This window comes from Palaemon carinicauda, chromosome 18 (assembly GCF_036898095.1).
Source record: "Palaemon carinicauda isolate YSFRI2023 chromosome 18, ASM3689809v2, whole genome shotgun sequence".
Classification (NCBI taxonomy): domain Eukaryota; kingdom Metazoa; phylum Arthropoda; class Malacostraca; order Decapoda; family Palaemonidae; genus Palaemon; species Palaemon carinicauda.
Window position 1 is genome coordinate 106,412,601 of NC_090742.1, and position 18,008 is coordinate 106,430,608.

At 33.7% G+C, this 18,008-nt stretch overlaps 1 protein-coding gene across 9 annotated transcripts in view; it reads left to right on the top strand.

The window, feature by feature from the left end:
* The window catches only part of Dmtn (transmembrane and coiled-coil domain 2 protein Dmtn), a 662,916-nt gene that overhangs the window by 558,352 nt on the left and 86,556 nt on the right, over window positions 1–18,008 (top strand). Inside the window, exon 1 of one of the 9 annotated variants that reach the window (XM_068392638.1) lies at window positions 8,540–8,608. The exons of 7 other annotated variants lie outside the window; for them this stretch is intronic. The gene's annotated coding sequence lies outside the window, so the exon portion shown is untranslated. Of the gene's footprint in view, window positions 1–8,539; window positions 8,609–8,651; window positions 8,930–18,008 lie in introns of those variants that run through there. One more of the 9 variants, XM_068392636.1, reaches the window with a different exon arrangement.

An 18,008-nucleotide genomic window follows, 5' to 3' on the forward strand; every position in this document is an offset into this window, starting at 1 on the left:
CTCTCTCAAAGTTTACCTTCTACTTTTTCTTTCTTCATTTAAGAGTTATGCCAAACAATAGGAGGTCTCCATTTTTCCAGAGCGGGCTTCGTTTTTCTCACCGTTTTAGGCCATTTATCTCTTTTTCACTTTAATTATTTCTTTCTCTCGTTCACTCATATTTTGTATAACATTTGTCAGTAATGTTTCAAAGAAATTTTTGAAAGAATTTGTCGTCAGCCTCAACAATTGACCTCCTCATTATTTTTTTTTTTCAAAATAACATTTTCATTTTTTCTCATCTCTTTGATATCAAACTTGGTTCTTACACATTGGTTTAATGTTCGTGAATGTTCGCCTAGACAATTTTTCCTTTTGCCGACAGACTATTTTCCAAGTACTGACGGGAAATATATCTTTCCAAGAGGCTAATCTGAAAGGATTTTCTCTGCGACCTCTGCTCCTGGGAAGGAGAAAGGGACCTTTTTAAAGTAAATCCGATCACATGAAGATATTGGAGTAGCTGAAGAGACATATTTATGGCATCCCAGACTGAAATATTTTTTCCGTTCCCTTTGTTATTCCTTACTTCTACCCCGATCTTCATTATGTAATGAAAAATGTAGAATTGTGTATTGAAGTCTTCTTGTTTTTTTTTTGAGAAATACTGTATTTTGACTCTGCTCTGCCAGGAGATATTCTCTATATTCTCGTTCGACCAAAAAGGAAGATAAAGATCCAATTAAATAGAATAGATACTCTATACTATTATGGTGTTAATAGAAGTAAAAACAGTAGAGAATGATTGATTAATTTTATGTTATGGGTAGTGTTATCCTTATTTTCTTGACAAGTGATAAGTTAACTTGACTGAAATCATTTCCCTGCTGCTTCTATGTTAAAAGGAATCTTTTGCAATTGTCTGTCTGTATGTATATAGTGAAAGTTATGGTGTCTAAAGGATCTAGTTCCCGACCTTTTGAATCGTGTTAATAGACTGAATGAGTATGTTAGTATGTGTGCGCGCTTTTGAGAGAGAGAGAGAGAGAGAGAGAGAGAGAGAGAGAGAGAGAGAGAGAGAGAGAGAGACTGGGGTTGTCTTCATATTAGTGAATATAGAGTGAGATTCTTCATTACACAATAAAGAATAGGCAAGTTTAAAGAGTTTATAATCCACAACCGTAAGAAGTCCACTAAACATTATGAAATTAGGAGACTTAAAACCACAAATGTTACTATCATGGGATTTTTAAATTTGTGAAAAATTATTTTTACTCAAATAATTCAATAAGAAGACGATCAGCAAGTTAAGAGTTATCATCCTTCAGTTTAACAACAATTCTTCCGTATGTAAAAATACGTTTGTGAGTGTTTATATATATACATATATATATATATATATATATATATATATATATATATATATATATATATATATATATATATATATATATATATATATATATGTGTGTGTGTTTAGTTTTATTTACCGAACCCTCATTTTGCCATTAGGAGAGATGCAAGAATGGTAAGACTTTCTGGCATCTCGATGACGCTGGAACCGTATTCAGTAAGACGGTAAGTTGGGAACGAACCAAAGACTATGAAATAGGAACCACGCGCTGTACCACTGTCGGGTTTGGAATGTGCGTGGATGTGGAGCAGTGTGAAAGAATTTACAATAGCTGACTTCTTGTGGAAGAAAACCCGGGCGGTTTTATCATACCGTGTATCTATCTATCTATCTAGATCTAGATATATATATATATATATATATATATATATATATATATATATATATATATATATATATATATATATATATATATATAGATATAGATAGAGATAGAGATAGAGATAGAGATAGATAGATAGATAGATAGATATATGAGTGTACTACTTCGAAATCGCTTGTACTGTAGACCTACTGTATCTTACTTTTCTCTGTTTGTAGTTTCAATTGATAGAAATCTTGAATATATGTCAGAGGCTGCTGAAGTTTCGTACATTCAGTAATATACAGATTCGTCTAAATACTTCTCTTTGAAACTCGTTTGAATGTGCGTAAGATGGAATGTTAGTGACTGACCATATGAAGTCCTTACTAGCCGTATAGTACCAAAGAAACCTCTTCAAAACAATAGGCAGAAAGTGTACACGGGTCAACGACTAGTTCTTCAATTCCGACGGTCCTTGTCCTTTTGCTGTGCTGGATTGCGGCATTAGTATGACCTTCATGATAATCGAACCTTTTGTGTACGAATTTCTTAAATGGTGTCTATTAGGGGATAGACCCTTGAGTGCCAGATAAAGGTTCACCAAATTTTATTTAAGTTCTCTTTCGAGATGAATGTAGTGGCTCGTTTTCCCTACGGCTGCAATTCGTTGTTTTTACATATATTTTAAATGGGTTGGGTGTGATATTCAATATTAAACTGTGCTACTAACTTTTCCGCTTAAAAAAATAAAAGCAATCCCTCCTCTCATTTTTTTGGGGCTATTTTTGTAGTAACCTTCATGTTTCATACACAATATTAGTGCTACTTTTATGTAAGGTACTGAGCTGTTGTAGTATTTGTAGTAATTTTTCTATAAATTTATCATAGAATATGTGAAACTATTTATGTCATGTGTGTAAAGAATAGTAAAGCCCAGATATCACCAAATGAATTGGTCATTTTCTTTTGTTCGACTGTAAAAATGGATTTAGTGGGGCAAAAGATTTTTCTTTGTTAGCTTTTTGTGAAAGGACCAAGATTTATTCTTTTCAAGTAAACTTCTTCCAGGTTTTAGTTATTTTTACTTTATTTTAATTAAGCACAAAAGTGCTTTACGTCCCTCTTCAAAATAAGATTAATGAGTGGCAACATTTGTTTTACTTTTTTGTTTAGTTTATTTAATAAAAGGTCTCATGATAATGAGTGATATTTTATTCTATAAGAAACAACTTTAAATTATGTTGGAATTTAGTTGAAATGAAAAAGAGTGAATTCGACTGTATTTGAAAAAAAAAATAAAATAAAAATGCTCACGTCGGTATCGTCAGGGTATATAACACTTTTAAGTAAAGTTTAAAAAATGTAGATACTCCTGCTGGGATGGGATCTGTGCAGAGGCTTGCAGAGTAGGTTTTCATGTCATGACTTTCCAAGTTTAATGAAAATACAGGAATAAGATGAGTTGGAATAATGCTAAGTGGATTCCAGTAAGGCTGTTTGGAATAGAATACGCCTCCGTAGCTTCAGTTGAGCGTACGAACTGTACGTACTCTGAGGGGGCTTATATGGTTATGGCGATAGCACTGGGATACGTAATATATATATATATATATATATATATATATATATATATATATATATATATATATATATATATATATATACACATATATATATATATATATATATATCCAAATAAGCCATATATATTTTGATATATTAATGTCTGGATTCTCTTAACGACCTCGGGATCAGAGCCCCAGGCGAAATCTCACAAAGACAAGAGCTTGGCTCCGGCCGGGAATCGAACCCTGGTCGGCAAGCTTATATAGACAGTGACTAACCCACGTGGCCGAATGGGTTAGTCACTGTCTATATAAGCTTGCCGACCAGGGTTCGATTCCCGGCCGGAGCCAAGCTCTTGTCTTTGTGAGATTTCGCCTGGGGCTCTGATCCCGAGGTCGTTAAGAGAATCCAGACATTAATATATCAAAATATATATGGCTTATTTGAATATGAAAAACACGTAAAAATGTGCAAAATTTATCATATATATATATATATATATATATATATATATATATATATATATATATATATATATATATATACATATATACATACATACACACACACACACACACACACACACATATATATATATATATATATATATATATATATATATATATATATATATATATGTATATATATATATATATATATATATATATATATATATATATATATATATATATATAATGTACAGACTTTACAACTTTGTATTTGTAAAGTGCTGTTTGTTACACTAGCTTATTATCCATTGTATACAGATAACAAAACATTGGTGTTTTCCTTGTTTATAATGTATATACATATTTCTTTGATTACGTAGTGACACCTTCTAGTATGCTTTCACATTATCCTCAAAACAAATAATGTTGGCATTGTTGTAGCCCTTGTTCATGATAAGCTGTTATCTCGGAGTGTCAATTTATTATTCAGAATTTGTAATGCGGACTAAACCTGTTTGTCAATTATCAGACATCTTCCAGGAACTTCGACGCACCTGGTATTAATTGATTGAGTATTAGGTATTATCTTGCATCGTAACAGCAGAGGTCATTAATGCCATGGCATTAATTGAGTATTGCTTAATTATGTTATAAAAAGGAATCAGGTGGAACAGCTGGCTGCGTCTGCAGGAGTTCAGCAACACTAGTTATATAGGATGAAGCTCTCGGGTTGAAAGTGAACTGGGAGGGGGAGGGTAAGTCCAAGTAGGATACCATGTTCGTATTACTAGAACTAAGGAGACAGAGAGAACGGGAATGTGATTATAGAAGAAACAGGTAGGAGGAGTGGATGAAGGTCACAGCCAGGCGCAGTGTTAGTGACTCAAGTTGCGTCAGGTATAAAGGACCTGATCACACAAAAATCGACTTGTATCTACGTGTTTAGTAATAAGATTGTCGATGTTTTGTATTATGAGCTTACCCTCTGTTAGATAACGCGTATTTAGGTAATGTGGTTAGATTGTTTCAAGTGCAAAGTTTTAAATCTCTCTCTCTCTCTCTCTCTCTCTCTCTCTCTCTACACTTTTGGATTGGCAAACCAGTCAAATCATATGTGAGCAACTAATTTCAGTTACTTACAAACTTTATTTTTTTACCTTTCTTAGTGTGCATAGTTTATAAATGTTGAATAGAGACTACAGATTTAAATTTCAGTCTTCAAAAAGAAAAAAATTAGCGTTGTCCAATCTGATATGATATTGCGCACACAGTCGTAACACCTTGATGTATGTCAAACCCCCCCCCCCACCCCCTACACATACACCAAAAGGTCAATAATAGCTCTTAAAAACTTGCCCAGACCAATCTGGTACAAGTAATCTTTGTGTTGTTTTTAACGTTCTGAGAAGTAGAACGGAAAGTAAAGATGTTCGGAAGTCCAGGTCCGGATTGATACCCTTATAATTACATGTTCTTGTGCCTACTAAATACTTGCATTAGCATAAACTTGCTTTATAGTGTACGAACATGCAATACCTTAGCATGTTTAAGTGGCTTGGCATTGAAGAAATGATTGAATGGTTCGTAAATGTCCAAATTGGGTTTGAATTTGATTTGACGAGTTGGTTTGAAGACGTCTGTCGTGATTTGACAGTTGAGTAAATGTTTATTCGTAACGCTTACTCGAATTTAACCATTGAGTATCTTTAAAAATCTGAGTAGAAAAAATGTGCAAAGGCAGTAAAACTTAGTTCGTTTGGGTTGAAAAACTTTCATCCTTTTATGGAGCGCAAGTATACGAGGTTAGAGTTGTATTATTTATAGGCTGCGCTTGAAAGTGGGTTATATTCTTTTATTGGAAATGAGAGAGAGAGAGAGAGAGAGAGAGAGAGAGAGAGAGAGAGAGAGAGAGAGAGAGAGAGAGAGAGGATTAAGGAAGTACGTGGGTGGGTCACCAAGCCAATCCCCTTCCCGTAAGTAATCCCTTATCCTTTTAGTGCACATACTCCATTCCTCCTGTCTAGTGACTCCTACTTTTTGTCCTTGATGGCAGCTTCACCAGGAGATTCCGAACCAGCATACGTCCTTGAAGTATAGTTGCCCGTTAATTTGAATTTGAGGTTATCAACCCTTTCCGTAGAATAGCAACTTGCGTCGAGTAAATTCGCAGAATCGAAACCTCTTTTTAATTTGGATGATTGATCTTCTGAATCGTTCTTTGTTGGAATACAAACATCGTCAGAGATTCCTCTCCATATCTCCCTTTTCACGATATTTTAGGCGCTGTTTGTTTATTTGTAATTTTCTAGTTATCCCTGGCATTTTATTTTGTTCCTTTGAAATCCTAAAGCACTTGTGCGCCATCGTTTATTCTTTAGGAATTACAATTTCTACTTATTCGGAAGGAATTGTTCACAGATGCAGTATTATATATGTTGTGCAGCTTGTTGCATTTGACCGGGCAGACTTACACTGCCTTTCATCCACACCACGAGGTACACAATAGGCGCATGAAGATGATTCAGATTTGATCAACAAACAATAAGACAGATCATTAGCTTGGAAATCCATTTGGTGCGAACCAACTTACTTGTTGTGAATGTCATGATTATCAAGTTAACAGCTGTGATGGTGTTCACGTAATTTACCCACTACAGTTGAAACCTTTAATTTCTTGATCAAATAAGTTCTTTCTCTCAAGATAATTTAGCCAGAGATGGAACTTTTATGTGCAAATGTTTCAATAGTAAGAGGTTCATACTGTAATCAGGTCATGCATGTCAGAGAAAAATGGCAATATAATTGTTTTATGAAGACATTTTGAATAATGGTTGCGTTGTTACGTTTATTAAGTGAATTTCTCTCTCTCTCTCTCTCTCTCTCTCTCTCTCTCTCTCTCTCTCTCTCTCTCTCTCTCTCTCTCTCTCTCTCTCTCTCTCTGCAGGTTAAATTAATTTAATAATAAGAGAATGTCTTGCACAGCATACTGACTTGTCGAATATATTTAGAATCCAAATTAGATGTTAAAATGATTCAGTACTTGCTTGCGCATAAATTTTATATGCATGTATCTTCAAACTACTGTCCCTTAGAATTTTAACAGCTGAGTTAAGAAGAACCTCTCCATAAAAAAATATCTCGATTTCATAGTCGCTTCCAAGAAGTAAAGGCACACACATGTATGTGTGCATGTGTACATACACAGTCTGTAAGTGTGCGTTATAGTGCATATTCTTATGATCAAAACGGAAAGGGGGAGTTTGAGAGGACATTATGATGCTACGGGATTGTCATTGTCATGAGGACCGAGACAAAGACACGAATAAATGAACCCAAATCCAATTATTCCTATCCAATGGCATTTTGTGGTACAATGTTTCTCTCTGGCTGAGAGGAATCCTTATTAAACGTACAGCTGTGTGGGGATGGTTTGTGTCTGCGGCTGTGTTATTCCACTGGTTCGTTTTGATTCGTATAGAAAAAGTCATATCTTACCTTGCGCACGTGTTAGTATAACACAGGGCGCTTTTATGATAACAACTGAGAAAACATTATTTTTTATTCTTGCTATAGGAATTCAACTGTGGCCGCTTAAAAGGATTGGTTAAAATTGGCGTAGTTTTACTCCTGAAACTTTTTTTTTTAACATATTGAAATTGTTTAATGTTCGCTATCTGTGAATTAGTTTCCCGAAAATGACATCTTTTCATAGAAATTTTGTAATAATGCCTTGAATAATATCTATTCGCAACGTCATGACTTATATTTACTAATATTTTCTGGTTAAATTGAAATACTAGGTAACTTGAAAAATCGCTTTTGACGTGTTTAGAAATAAATTATTTCTTGATTGATGCGTGGGTTTGGCTAAGGGACTTACAACTTCTCTTCCTGATAATGTGATCGCTCTTTTGTTGATATCTACCCAAAAAAATATCATTAGATTATCCCAAACGAATACTTTTCATATGTTTAGATGCCCACCCTCGCACAGGCTCATTCTACACAACTTGGAGCAGTTCAAGTTACTTCTCCATCATATTTTATAATTAAGTCTACTATGAAAAATTATGTTATATCCATCTTCAAACAACAAGGCTTAATAAATATGTTGTTATGGCATGCCCTACCCTTTTAATGTAGGAATATGAGGTCCGGCTAGGTCACTTTTTAATTGTACAGGGTTTTATTTACCACAGAGTTTCAAGTCTTAACTTGGCTCTCAGTCTTTGGGAGATCATGTGAGTTCTTAAAAGATTTGCGCCGAATGCGGGAATTAGGTAATTAAAAATTCACTAATACTTGATGAGAAACTTGTTGTTTTCAAGTTAATTTATACTCGTGAGATTATGGTTTTATTTATGTTTTAAATCATGTCGCCTATGACAATGAATCTCTTCTTTTAGATTTTATCGGATTTTCAAGTATGATTTCATTTGGCGACGGCATTTACACGGGATATAGTACGCACCATCAAAAACTGACACTGGTTAAAGCGAACGGTTCGTGGCACGGCATATCAAACTGTATCGGCATTCTGGGCCATACTTGCTTATGATTACAATCGTGAAGTTATACACCGCGAAGCATAAAATCATTCGTAACCTTCAAGTTATATGAAGGATGCGAGAACTGTTTAGAGACTACTCGAACTTAGTGTTTGCCGGAGTCGAAGTGAAAGTAAGAAAACTTGGCCAGCCGCCTCTTCTTGGAAGGGACGGAGTAGGTCTGCAACAGACGATGCTAAGATGTTCTTACTTTTCCCATGTGTATCCCGCACCTTCCCCCACCTCTCGTTAGTACACGAGTACGTGTGTTCCTCTGGCCCACGTTCATTGGGAAGCGGGAACTATCAGCTGGTGCAACTAGCACTAGACTCGTACCTCGCCTCCGTGGGTAGGACGGTTCAACCTTACACGGCTCTATTGTTTTCCTCGATTCCAGTTGCAAGAGTGCATTCGTTGACAGACATTCATTTTTAGTTACATGAGTAGCTGAACTCGGTCCTTGGAACAGAGGAAGACGATCATCCAGTGGGATTTGTGGTTTGATATGAGTACTACGCAGTTCTTCATGAACCAATGAAGTGTCTAAGATTATATATCGAAAATTATTCAGTGATTTAAGTGGTTTGGTGCGCATTACATACTCCATAAATTGCATTGTGTGAAAGTGACCGTCATAGAAAATGTGAAGAACATATTCACTCCATGTGTAGTGAGTGTGCCCAGTTTTTTTTTTTTTTTTTTTTTTTTTTTTTTTTTTTTTTTTTTTTTTTTTTTTTTTTCTCCAATTTTACATAATATTTACCTTTGCATCGACATTTTATATTGTGAGCATGCTTTATTGACATTTTATATAGTGAGCATGCTTTATTGACATTTTATATAGTGAGCATGCTTTATTTCTTTATATGCAGTAGCTATTGCGCAATCCTTTAAAGATGTTTCTTAAGGTGACATCGAAAAGGCTTATTTATAATATAGAATACGCGATACAGGAAGTATTGTTTGAAACACCCATGATAACATCAAAGTTTTCGTTATGAAAGTGTGGGCCATCTTCTATGATTTACAAAGCGATTATTTAGTGTCGTAAATTCCGATAAGAGATCAATGCCGTACTATCTAATCATATAGGACGATCGTCCTTTCATAATGTCAAGTTTGTTATTTGAAAAGTGATAAGATAATGAGTACGAGATTATCCCTAATCAACCACTTCAATACTGAAGTTTCTGTTCATAGTAATATTTGAGAATGAAAGAATCGTCTGGTGACTGAATAAAAACACTATCTAAGTTTACGTATCCATCTTTATATATATACATATATATATATATATATATATATATATATATATATATATATATATATATATATATATATATATATATATATATATATATATATATATATATATATATATATATATATACACACACACACACTTAAAGTACAATTCTTCTGTACTTATACCCGTCGAATTCAGTTATTTTGTACTTAGAATTGAAATCAACCCATCTTCACCATCGTAGCTAATTGGCATGTCTGTTCTTGGCTTTCGATTAATGATAAATGGGTTGATTTCAATTCTAAGAACAAAAATGATGAATTCGACAGGTATAAGTACAGAAGAATTGTCATTGACTTTTATCTTTCTTCGTGGCTAAGTGCTATGTCACTGTCATTGCAAGTTTCGTGGATCAGGGTTCGATTCTTGGCCGGCCAGAAGGTATTGTCTTTGTGGGGTTCCGCCTGGGGCTCTAATCTTAAGATCGATAAGATAATCCAGATATTAATGTATTGAAATATATGGCTTATTCAAATATGAAAAACACGTCTAATTGTGCAAAATCTATTATTCATATATATATATATATATATATATATATATATATATATATATATATATATATATATATATATATATATATATGTAGATGCATTAAGTTTTGTGTATATATATTTCATCATCATAATCAACCGTAGCTAGTCCACTGCATAACAAAGGCTTCAGGTATGCCCTTCCAAATGCGTCTGTTTATTGTCTTTTTAATCCAATCTATACCCTCAAATTTTCATAGCTCGTCATTCTATCGGTTTTGCTTTCTTTGTAATCATTAGAGACCGGATCTGTTATTCTTTTTGTCCATCTATTGTCTGTCATTCTCATTATATGTCCTACTCATGTCCATTTCTTTTTCTTACATGTATCATTATACGTCCTACCCATGTCCATTTCTTTTTCTTACATGTATCATTATATGTCCTACTCATGTCCATTTCTTTTTCTTACATGTAAGAATATCCTCTATTTTATTCTTTCCAAAGATCTCTAAGTTTTAACAGCCTGTGTAAGTCTTTAATAAGGCTCCAAGTTTCTTTTGCTTAAGTTAATACTGGTAGGACCATCAGATTAATACTTTTCTTTATGAGAAGTGCCATTTTACTTTTCATAATCACATTTTGTTTAACTAAAGCTCTTTTTCACATTTTTATAATTCTTTTAATTTTGGTCATTTGTACTTAGGACAACCATTTTTTGTTGTCTGCAATATCATTGCATATTATCTTAGTTCTACTTGAAATAATTTTCAGTGCTACATGTCTGCTTTCTTGCTTCTTTTTCAAATCTTTCATCGTCTTTTGAAATTCCTCCCATGATTTACTAAATAGAACTATGTCATCTGCAAATCATAAGTTGTTAGGGTATTCTACATTAATGTTAATTACTATATTTTCCCAATCTAATTTCTCAAAAGCCGCCTTCTAGGCACCCTGTGAATAATTTATGACAGATTTTGTCTCCATGTCTAACTCTCTTCTCCATCGGAATTTTTTCACTATGTAGTTTTAGGATTACTGTACTTCACATATAGATAGCTTCAAGTGTTCTAACCTAACATTAATCTATTCCTTGCTTTTGAAGGGCTTTCATTACTGCTGAAGTTTTGATAATCAGTAGCTCTCTTTTCTTCTATAAATGCCATACATAGTGGTTTGTCATACTCTGTTGAATTTTCCATTAGTTGGTTAATTACATGAATATATTCAGTTGTTTACTACTAAAAACGAATATTTATGTTGAACAGGTTGACATAAGTCTCCCTTCATATTTTATTTATGCCAGGTGTATATTAACGTTGTTACTGATCTCAAGATATTTTATATTTCTTATTCATTATTTCTCATATATAATTTATTTGTTTTTTTTTTTCTTTTCTCACTGGTCTATTATCCTTGCTGGAGCCTTTAGAATTGTAGCAACCTGCTTTTCCAACTATGGTTGTAGCTTGGCTAGTGTTGATTATGATGATGATAATAATATATATGTGTCTGCGGGTGTGTAATACATTAGAATATATATATATATATATATATATATATATATATATATATATATATATATATATATATATATATATATATATATATATGAATATATATATATAAATATATATAAATATATATAAATATATATATATATATAAATATATATATATATATATATATATATATATATATATATATATATATATATATATATATATATATATACACACACACATACTATGAGATGGACATATTGCTGTTAATATTTTTTTATATTTTGGGTATTTTTTAGTGTCATCATTTATATTCCCCAAGCCAAAGGAAAGGAGGGAGACGAAATTCGTATGTCTATTAATGCATATACCCGTCTTAACTGTCTTGTTACTCTCTTGTTCACTTAGTAAGTTACATATAATCATGAATGCTGTGTAAGATAATTTACGTATGAAAGTAATTTTCTAAATCATCTTGAGATATTCTTTTCATGTTGCAGTTCTTGGATTCTGTGAATTCCCTCGTGCGCAGGTTTATTGAGTAATTTCAAATAATCAAATATGTTCTTTTTCACACTGGTTCCGCTGAAGTGTGTCCAGTTTTGATGATGAATATTAGGAAAAGCTTGGCTTTTAATGCTATTTTGGGAATTACCTTTTATACACACAATTTTTGAATATTTGGTCAACCAACTAACACTTCATACACTCTTAATGGGAGAATGATAGTGTTAGATCCTTGGAGATTTATTCAGCGTTAACATCTTATGCGAAGGTTTTCTACCTTGCATTTATAGGAATAATGGCATATTCTTGTGCTATTGGCACTGTCATAAAGTACTTCAGTCTTTTTGACTCGTTCCCTTTCTTTGTAAATCCTCTCGTACCAAAATTTATGTTTCATTAACAAATTAGAATGAGCTTAATCATTTTTAGGTCAGTAACTGATGTTTAATCGGTTCATCGCCCAGATCCTAGAAACTTCTTGCAACGTCCCCAGTTTCGTCTTCACCATCTTGATGGGGGGGGGGGGGGGTTCCAAGAATGAACTAGTCGAGTATTTACTCACAACTTCCATTTTTTACTAGATTGTCTTGTCATAAGTGCAAACAGGAATTTCATCGAATTGTGTATGAGAAGTTGTGAAATCAGATGAATCATTGTCGGGATTTGTTATTTATATAAAAGACATATTGTTTACAACAATGCGTCATGTTGTTACGTGAGATGCTTGCTCATCGCTCCGCCATGTTTATGTTTGTTTGTTTATTGATGTCACAGAGATGACTCCTCTGTACAGACTAGAATTTCTATATATCAATAGGATATCTTTCATTTTTATTTACCTCTCTCCAATCAATGCGGTAACCTATTGAAAACGTCCATATCTCGCAATTTGTGGGATGGGAGTTCGTGATCAGCTCATGCTCGATAGTTTCTAATAGTGTCTGCAACCTCACCATCCTTGTGAGTTAGGGATGGGGGTTTAGTGGAGCCTATAGGTCTACCTGCTGAGTCATCAGCAGCCATTGATGTTCACATGTATATGGTCAGTTTATACTACATTGTCCTGTCCCTTGCCTCTGACATTCACGAGCCACCTTAGAAACCTTTGAAAACGTGACCGTAAATCTATCAAAATCAGCAATGAGTGATATGCAATGTCTTTTACTCCTTTGCTGTCATGAGAAAACCTATATGTATTTTCTATTCATGGAAGCAAACTCGCCATTCGTCATTTTGACCAAGTGTACAAATTTTTATCATTGAGTTTAAACTCAATTTTGTAATTGTCAGTGTATAGCATGAATTTTGATTGCTGCAGTGTGAATGATAAAAAAGGGAACATTTTATTTTTTATGGAATTTTTTTTTTCTTTCCGAAATAATTAATGCTTGATATGCCTTGATTGGTACATATGAGGTCAAATATTTTGGATGTAGAAGAAGTCAAATATTTTATCAATCCAGTTGGAAAGGGAATCTAGAAATATATGAAACTTGAAAAAGGCACTTGTTAATCCAATTTAAATATTTAATATAATTTTCTAACCCTTAATTTGTTTTATATGACGCAATTTAACCAAGACACATACTCGTACTTCCTTGTAGCAATAAAGCCAAAGACTTGGTACACCACTCTTGAGACTCTTCCGCCTTTGAAATTTCCCCATCCTCATCCTGAAAGGATATTCAGTGTCTAAAATCAACCTATGAGAAGAGCATTGTTCGTTTATGTCCTGTCATGTCTTGAAAGAAAAAAAAAACACCTTCTATATCTCAGTATTATGAAAAGAAATAATTTGACCTGAAAATGCAGGGAAATATAGATTTTTATAAATTTATTTTGATGGCGGAGTGCAGGGTGACTATATTTTACAAGTAACCTTGTTATCAGTTTATAAACAACTGGAAAAGTTTTTGTTTCTTGTAACTGGAAGATGACTTTCAAGTATCATGATTGTAATTTCTAAAATGAATGTCTTAATTTTTTTTCAACGTAATAAAGCTAAAACCATTTCTTATTGCTGCGAACTCATCTGATTATCATTGCAACATTCATTTGAAATCAGCCGTGCTGATATCCACAGCAGTATTCTAAGCTTTGACTTTATTGTCACGACGGACAAAATTTGTTCATCTTCGTCCTTGCACTCGCTGCTTCAAAGTAGAAAGCTGATCGAATGCCTTCTGTGCAGATCGCAAAAATTTACCTTTTTCTAGTTTTTGTTATCTTCAACTTTGATTTCGGTCTCTTACTTTCAATCCCGTCGTGTTTTTACCCACTTGTTTTCTTCTATTTCCTTCTTCCGTATTACAATTTGGTTTTAGTTATTCATCCCTTCAGTTGAACCAGATTTTCATGCGTTGATAATGTTTTTTTCTGTTGTCTACTTGTAGAAAAAAGATTATAGGAACTGTTAATTAATTGGTTTGTAATATGTGCGATAATAGGTATTTTCACCACCTAATTAGTAGCAATAAGTCCTGATTGGCATCGAGTTATCCTATTCGACTAGAGGAATCAACGACGTTGAGTGTTACCATTGGCATAGAGTCACGTTATACTTTGGGTAATGACTTTGCTCAAATTCGAATAAGCTTAGATGATACAGCATCTTCCTGCTGTAGTGCGAGAGCATGTTCTCTGTTAATTTTTCCCCTGGCGGGATCGAGGCCGAGTTGGGAGACCTTTACATTTGATATAGTGATTTTCAATTGATCAGACGTTTCAAAGTTGAACCCTTTTTAAGTGAAACTACGTGTACTGTAATGGTTGCTGCGGGGATATGTTGGCCTTGGATACATATAGTACTGACGAGGTATTTCTTTTCGGCTGTATCGTTGACAACAGTCTTTCCTTCTCACTTGAAGTTATTTTATTTTTCTTAAAATTCCTTTTATTCAGATTAATTGTGCGAAATTAATTATTATAGTTTATTCACTATGTTGATATTACAATTTAACATTTAATAGTTCTAGTTGTTAAAAAAGTTTTTCAAGTGTTAATTTTCCGAGTTCTCCCATCATTTCTTATAACTAATGGGAAAGACGGTGATACGGCACTTGGCCTTTTAGGTAAGTTCGTTATGTTTTTCCTTTTTCTTTCAATATCTTTTATAATGTGGAAAGATACTATAACATTCCCTAGTGAGAATATCTTGTATCATCAGCTTTACATAGTTTTTCTCAAGTTCTTCCTTATATAAAAATGTGCATAAGATTATATAATATATATGAATATATATTATACTTTATATCTATATGTAAATAGTGTTATTTATTTAGGTCAATATGTCTTCATATTGTGTTTATATATATATATATATATATATATATATATATATATATATATATATTATATATATATATATATATATATATATATATATATATATATATATATATATATATTTTCATTCTTCCGAACACGTAAACTACTCAGGATTTTCGTAATTGCTTAATTGATAAAATAACTTCCCTTCGTCTTGGTCTCCTTTCTTTTATGACTTGAGTAATGTCTTTGGTGTAGCCTTATAAAGTTCAATACTTGCAAGACCCCTTTACATTGAGTAGAGCGTGGGAAAGATGTCGTAAGGTGTGTGTAACAAATCCAAAACAAACCTGTCAAAGTTTGTTCTTGAGATACGAAACTAATTTCAGACTTTATGTATACTGTATATGTAAATATATATTTTTGGACTGATATTCACAGTTATCATTTTTCTCTTGAATAGTAGGGCCATTTAGATCTATTCGCCCAGATTTGCTTATCGCTTATTTTCATTCATTCTTAATGTTTGTTTTGTAAGTGGTGCTACTTGATCACTAAGAGAACTTGCATCTCATAAAAATAACTTGATTAATTATGTTTAATTCATCCGTATTTGAGACGTTTGGAGAAAAATTCTTGAGGCGAAGCGTTATTCTCTGGAATGGTTCATTTTAGGTAATTTCAGAATATTGAAGAAGAAAAGTAGTAAATCCTGAAGGCTTCAGTATTAAAAGAAATGATACCAAAGGGGTCTAGATGCATAAAAGAAAACGCGAAGTTCATTCCCTGGGTGAATCATTCGTTTAGTGATTCATTTTCGGTGTTTACGGCATCCGGGTAGCTTCTCCTAAGCTTTACCCTCTAAGTCATCTTTAATGTACTGCTCCATATGTAACATTAGGAACAACCCATTGTAGAACTGTCTCAGTGATGCTCTCCGTTATGTTGGTCGCCATTTGTTCCATGGATATTCGCTTCAAGTCCAGTCCATTAGTAATGTTAGAAGCAAATGAAGCCCTGGACTCATTTCGTAAAGTAATCGAGACCAGGGTTTTCTGCCACACTGGGTTCCCCTTCGCTAAGGTTATCATGGTACGTTTGAAAATGGTACATTTGACTTACCGGTAATGTATTTTGACATGTTGCAGGGTGTTTGTTGTAGTTTTGTGAGCTGTAGGTAACGGCGCAGTCAATGAAATGCTTTCCGTGTGGGGAGTTTATCCATGCTTCACTTGTAGTGTAAATGTGACAGTAGCCATTGTTTTTTTCCTCTGGAATCAAAACCCTATCAGAGGAAGCAATTTAATCTTATGATGAATGATGTGGCGCAGTTCTGGGACATCGTTCACTGAACTATTCCATACCAGGAGGCCAGTTTTAAATGGGTGCTAACCTCTGCTGGGGTCAAGAATAAGGACGTTAGTCTTAGCAATCATAGTCTTAAAGGCTTGTTGTAAAGCCAGAGGTCTACACCCTTCTGACCCTACCCCATCTAGGGGCCAAAAAGGCGTATATTGGAATATAGATAAAACTAGAAGCCTGTAATTTTGTAAAAGGATTTTGTTAGCAGTTATAAACATAGATTATATCTATCAGGAAAAATTGAAAGCTCCCTCTTTGAAAAGGTCAGTCTGTCGATTTTCTTATGATTTGAATTCCATTAATCCCTATTATCCCATATTTTACTCTTTTCCCTCAACTCTGGCCTAGATTATTAATATCATTATAGAGAAGTATTGAATTAAAAGCTCAAGATAGAGATGACTGGCGAAATCTAACCGAGGCCCTTCGCGTCAATAGGCGTTGGGGGAGATGAGGATGGTGATATAGTGAAACGAAAATTGAGCTGTAACCAGGGAGGGATCCTAAATACCAATCAAAGCACCCAATAACTATCTAGTGGTAGTATCTCCAGGGGTGGCTGGTGCCTTGGCCAAACTGCTACTTACGTTTCTGGTATATATTGCTTTATTGACATTTTTGTGTTTCGAGAGTGACCACTAACCTTTAAAAACGTACTTGGAATCTTGGATGCATCTTCAGTGGAAATGCTATTTTCTCAACAAGATTTGTCAGCTTGCAGGATTCCGGATGCACGGTCAAGTTCTCATGATACTGTCTGCCTAGTGTTTTGTCAACGAAGGATAATTGAAAAATCCTGTTCAGTTCATGGTTATCATTTTTGACATGTTTGTACGTGCATTTTGGTGGTAGTTTTATTATATATTTGTTCTGGGTGGTTGAGTCATTTGTGCTAAGGAATACATAGGAAGGGTTTTATTATTCTGACATAAACTAATAAATAATTCGTTCTAAGTTTTAACGAGGATGTTGTTGGTGTTGTGTTTATAGCGCTGAAGCTTTCGTTGGATAAATATTGAAACTTAAAACCTTCGTATCGTATCACAACGCGACCTCCTTTAGCTCGTGTGGAGTTCCTCTCTCTAGTTTTTATTCGTATTTTCTTTGTAGGTAATAGTTAGGTTTATTACTATGTCATCTTTGGATGATTTAGTCTCTCTCTCTCTCTCTCTCTCTCTCTCTCTCCTCTCTCTCTCTCTCTCTCTCTCTCTCTCTCTCTCTCTCTCTCTTTATATATATATATATATATATGTATATATATATATATATATATATATATATATATATATATATATATATATATATATATATATGTGTGTGTGTGTGTGTGTG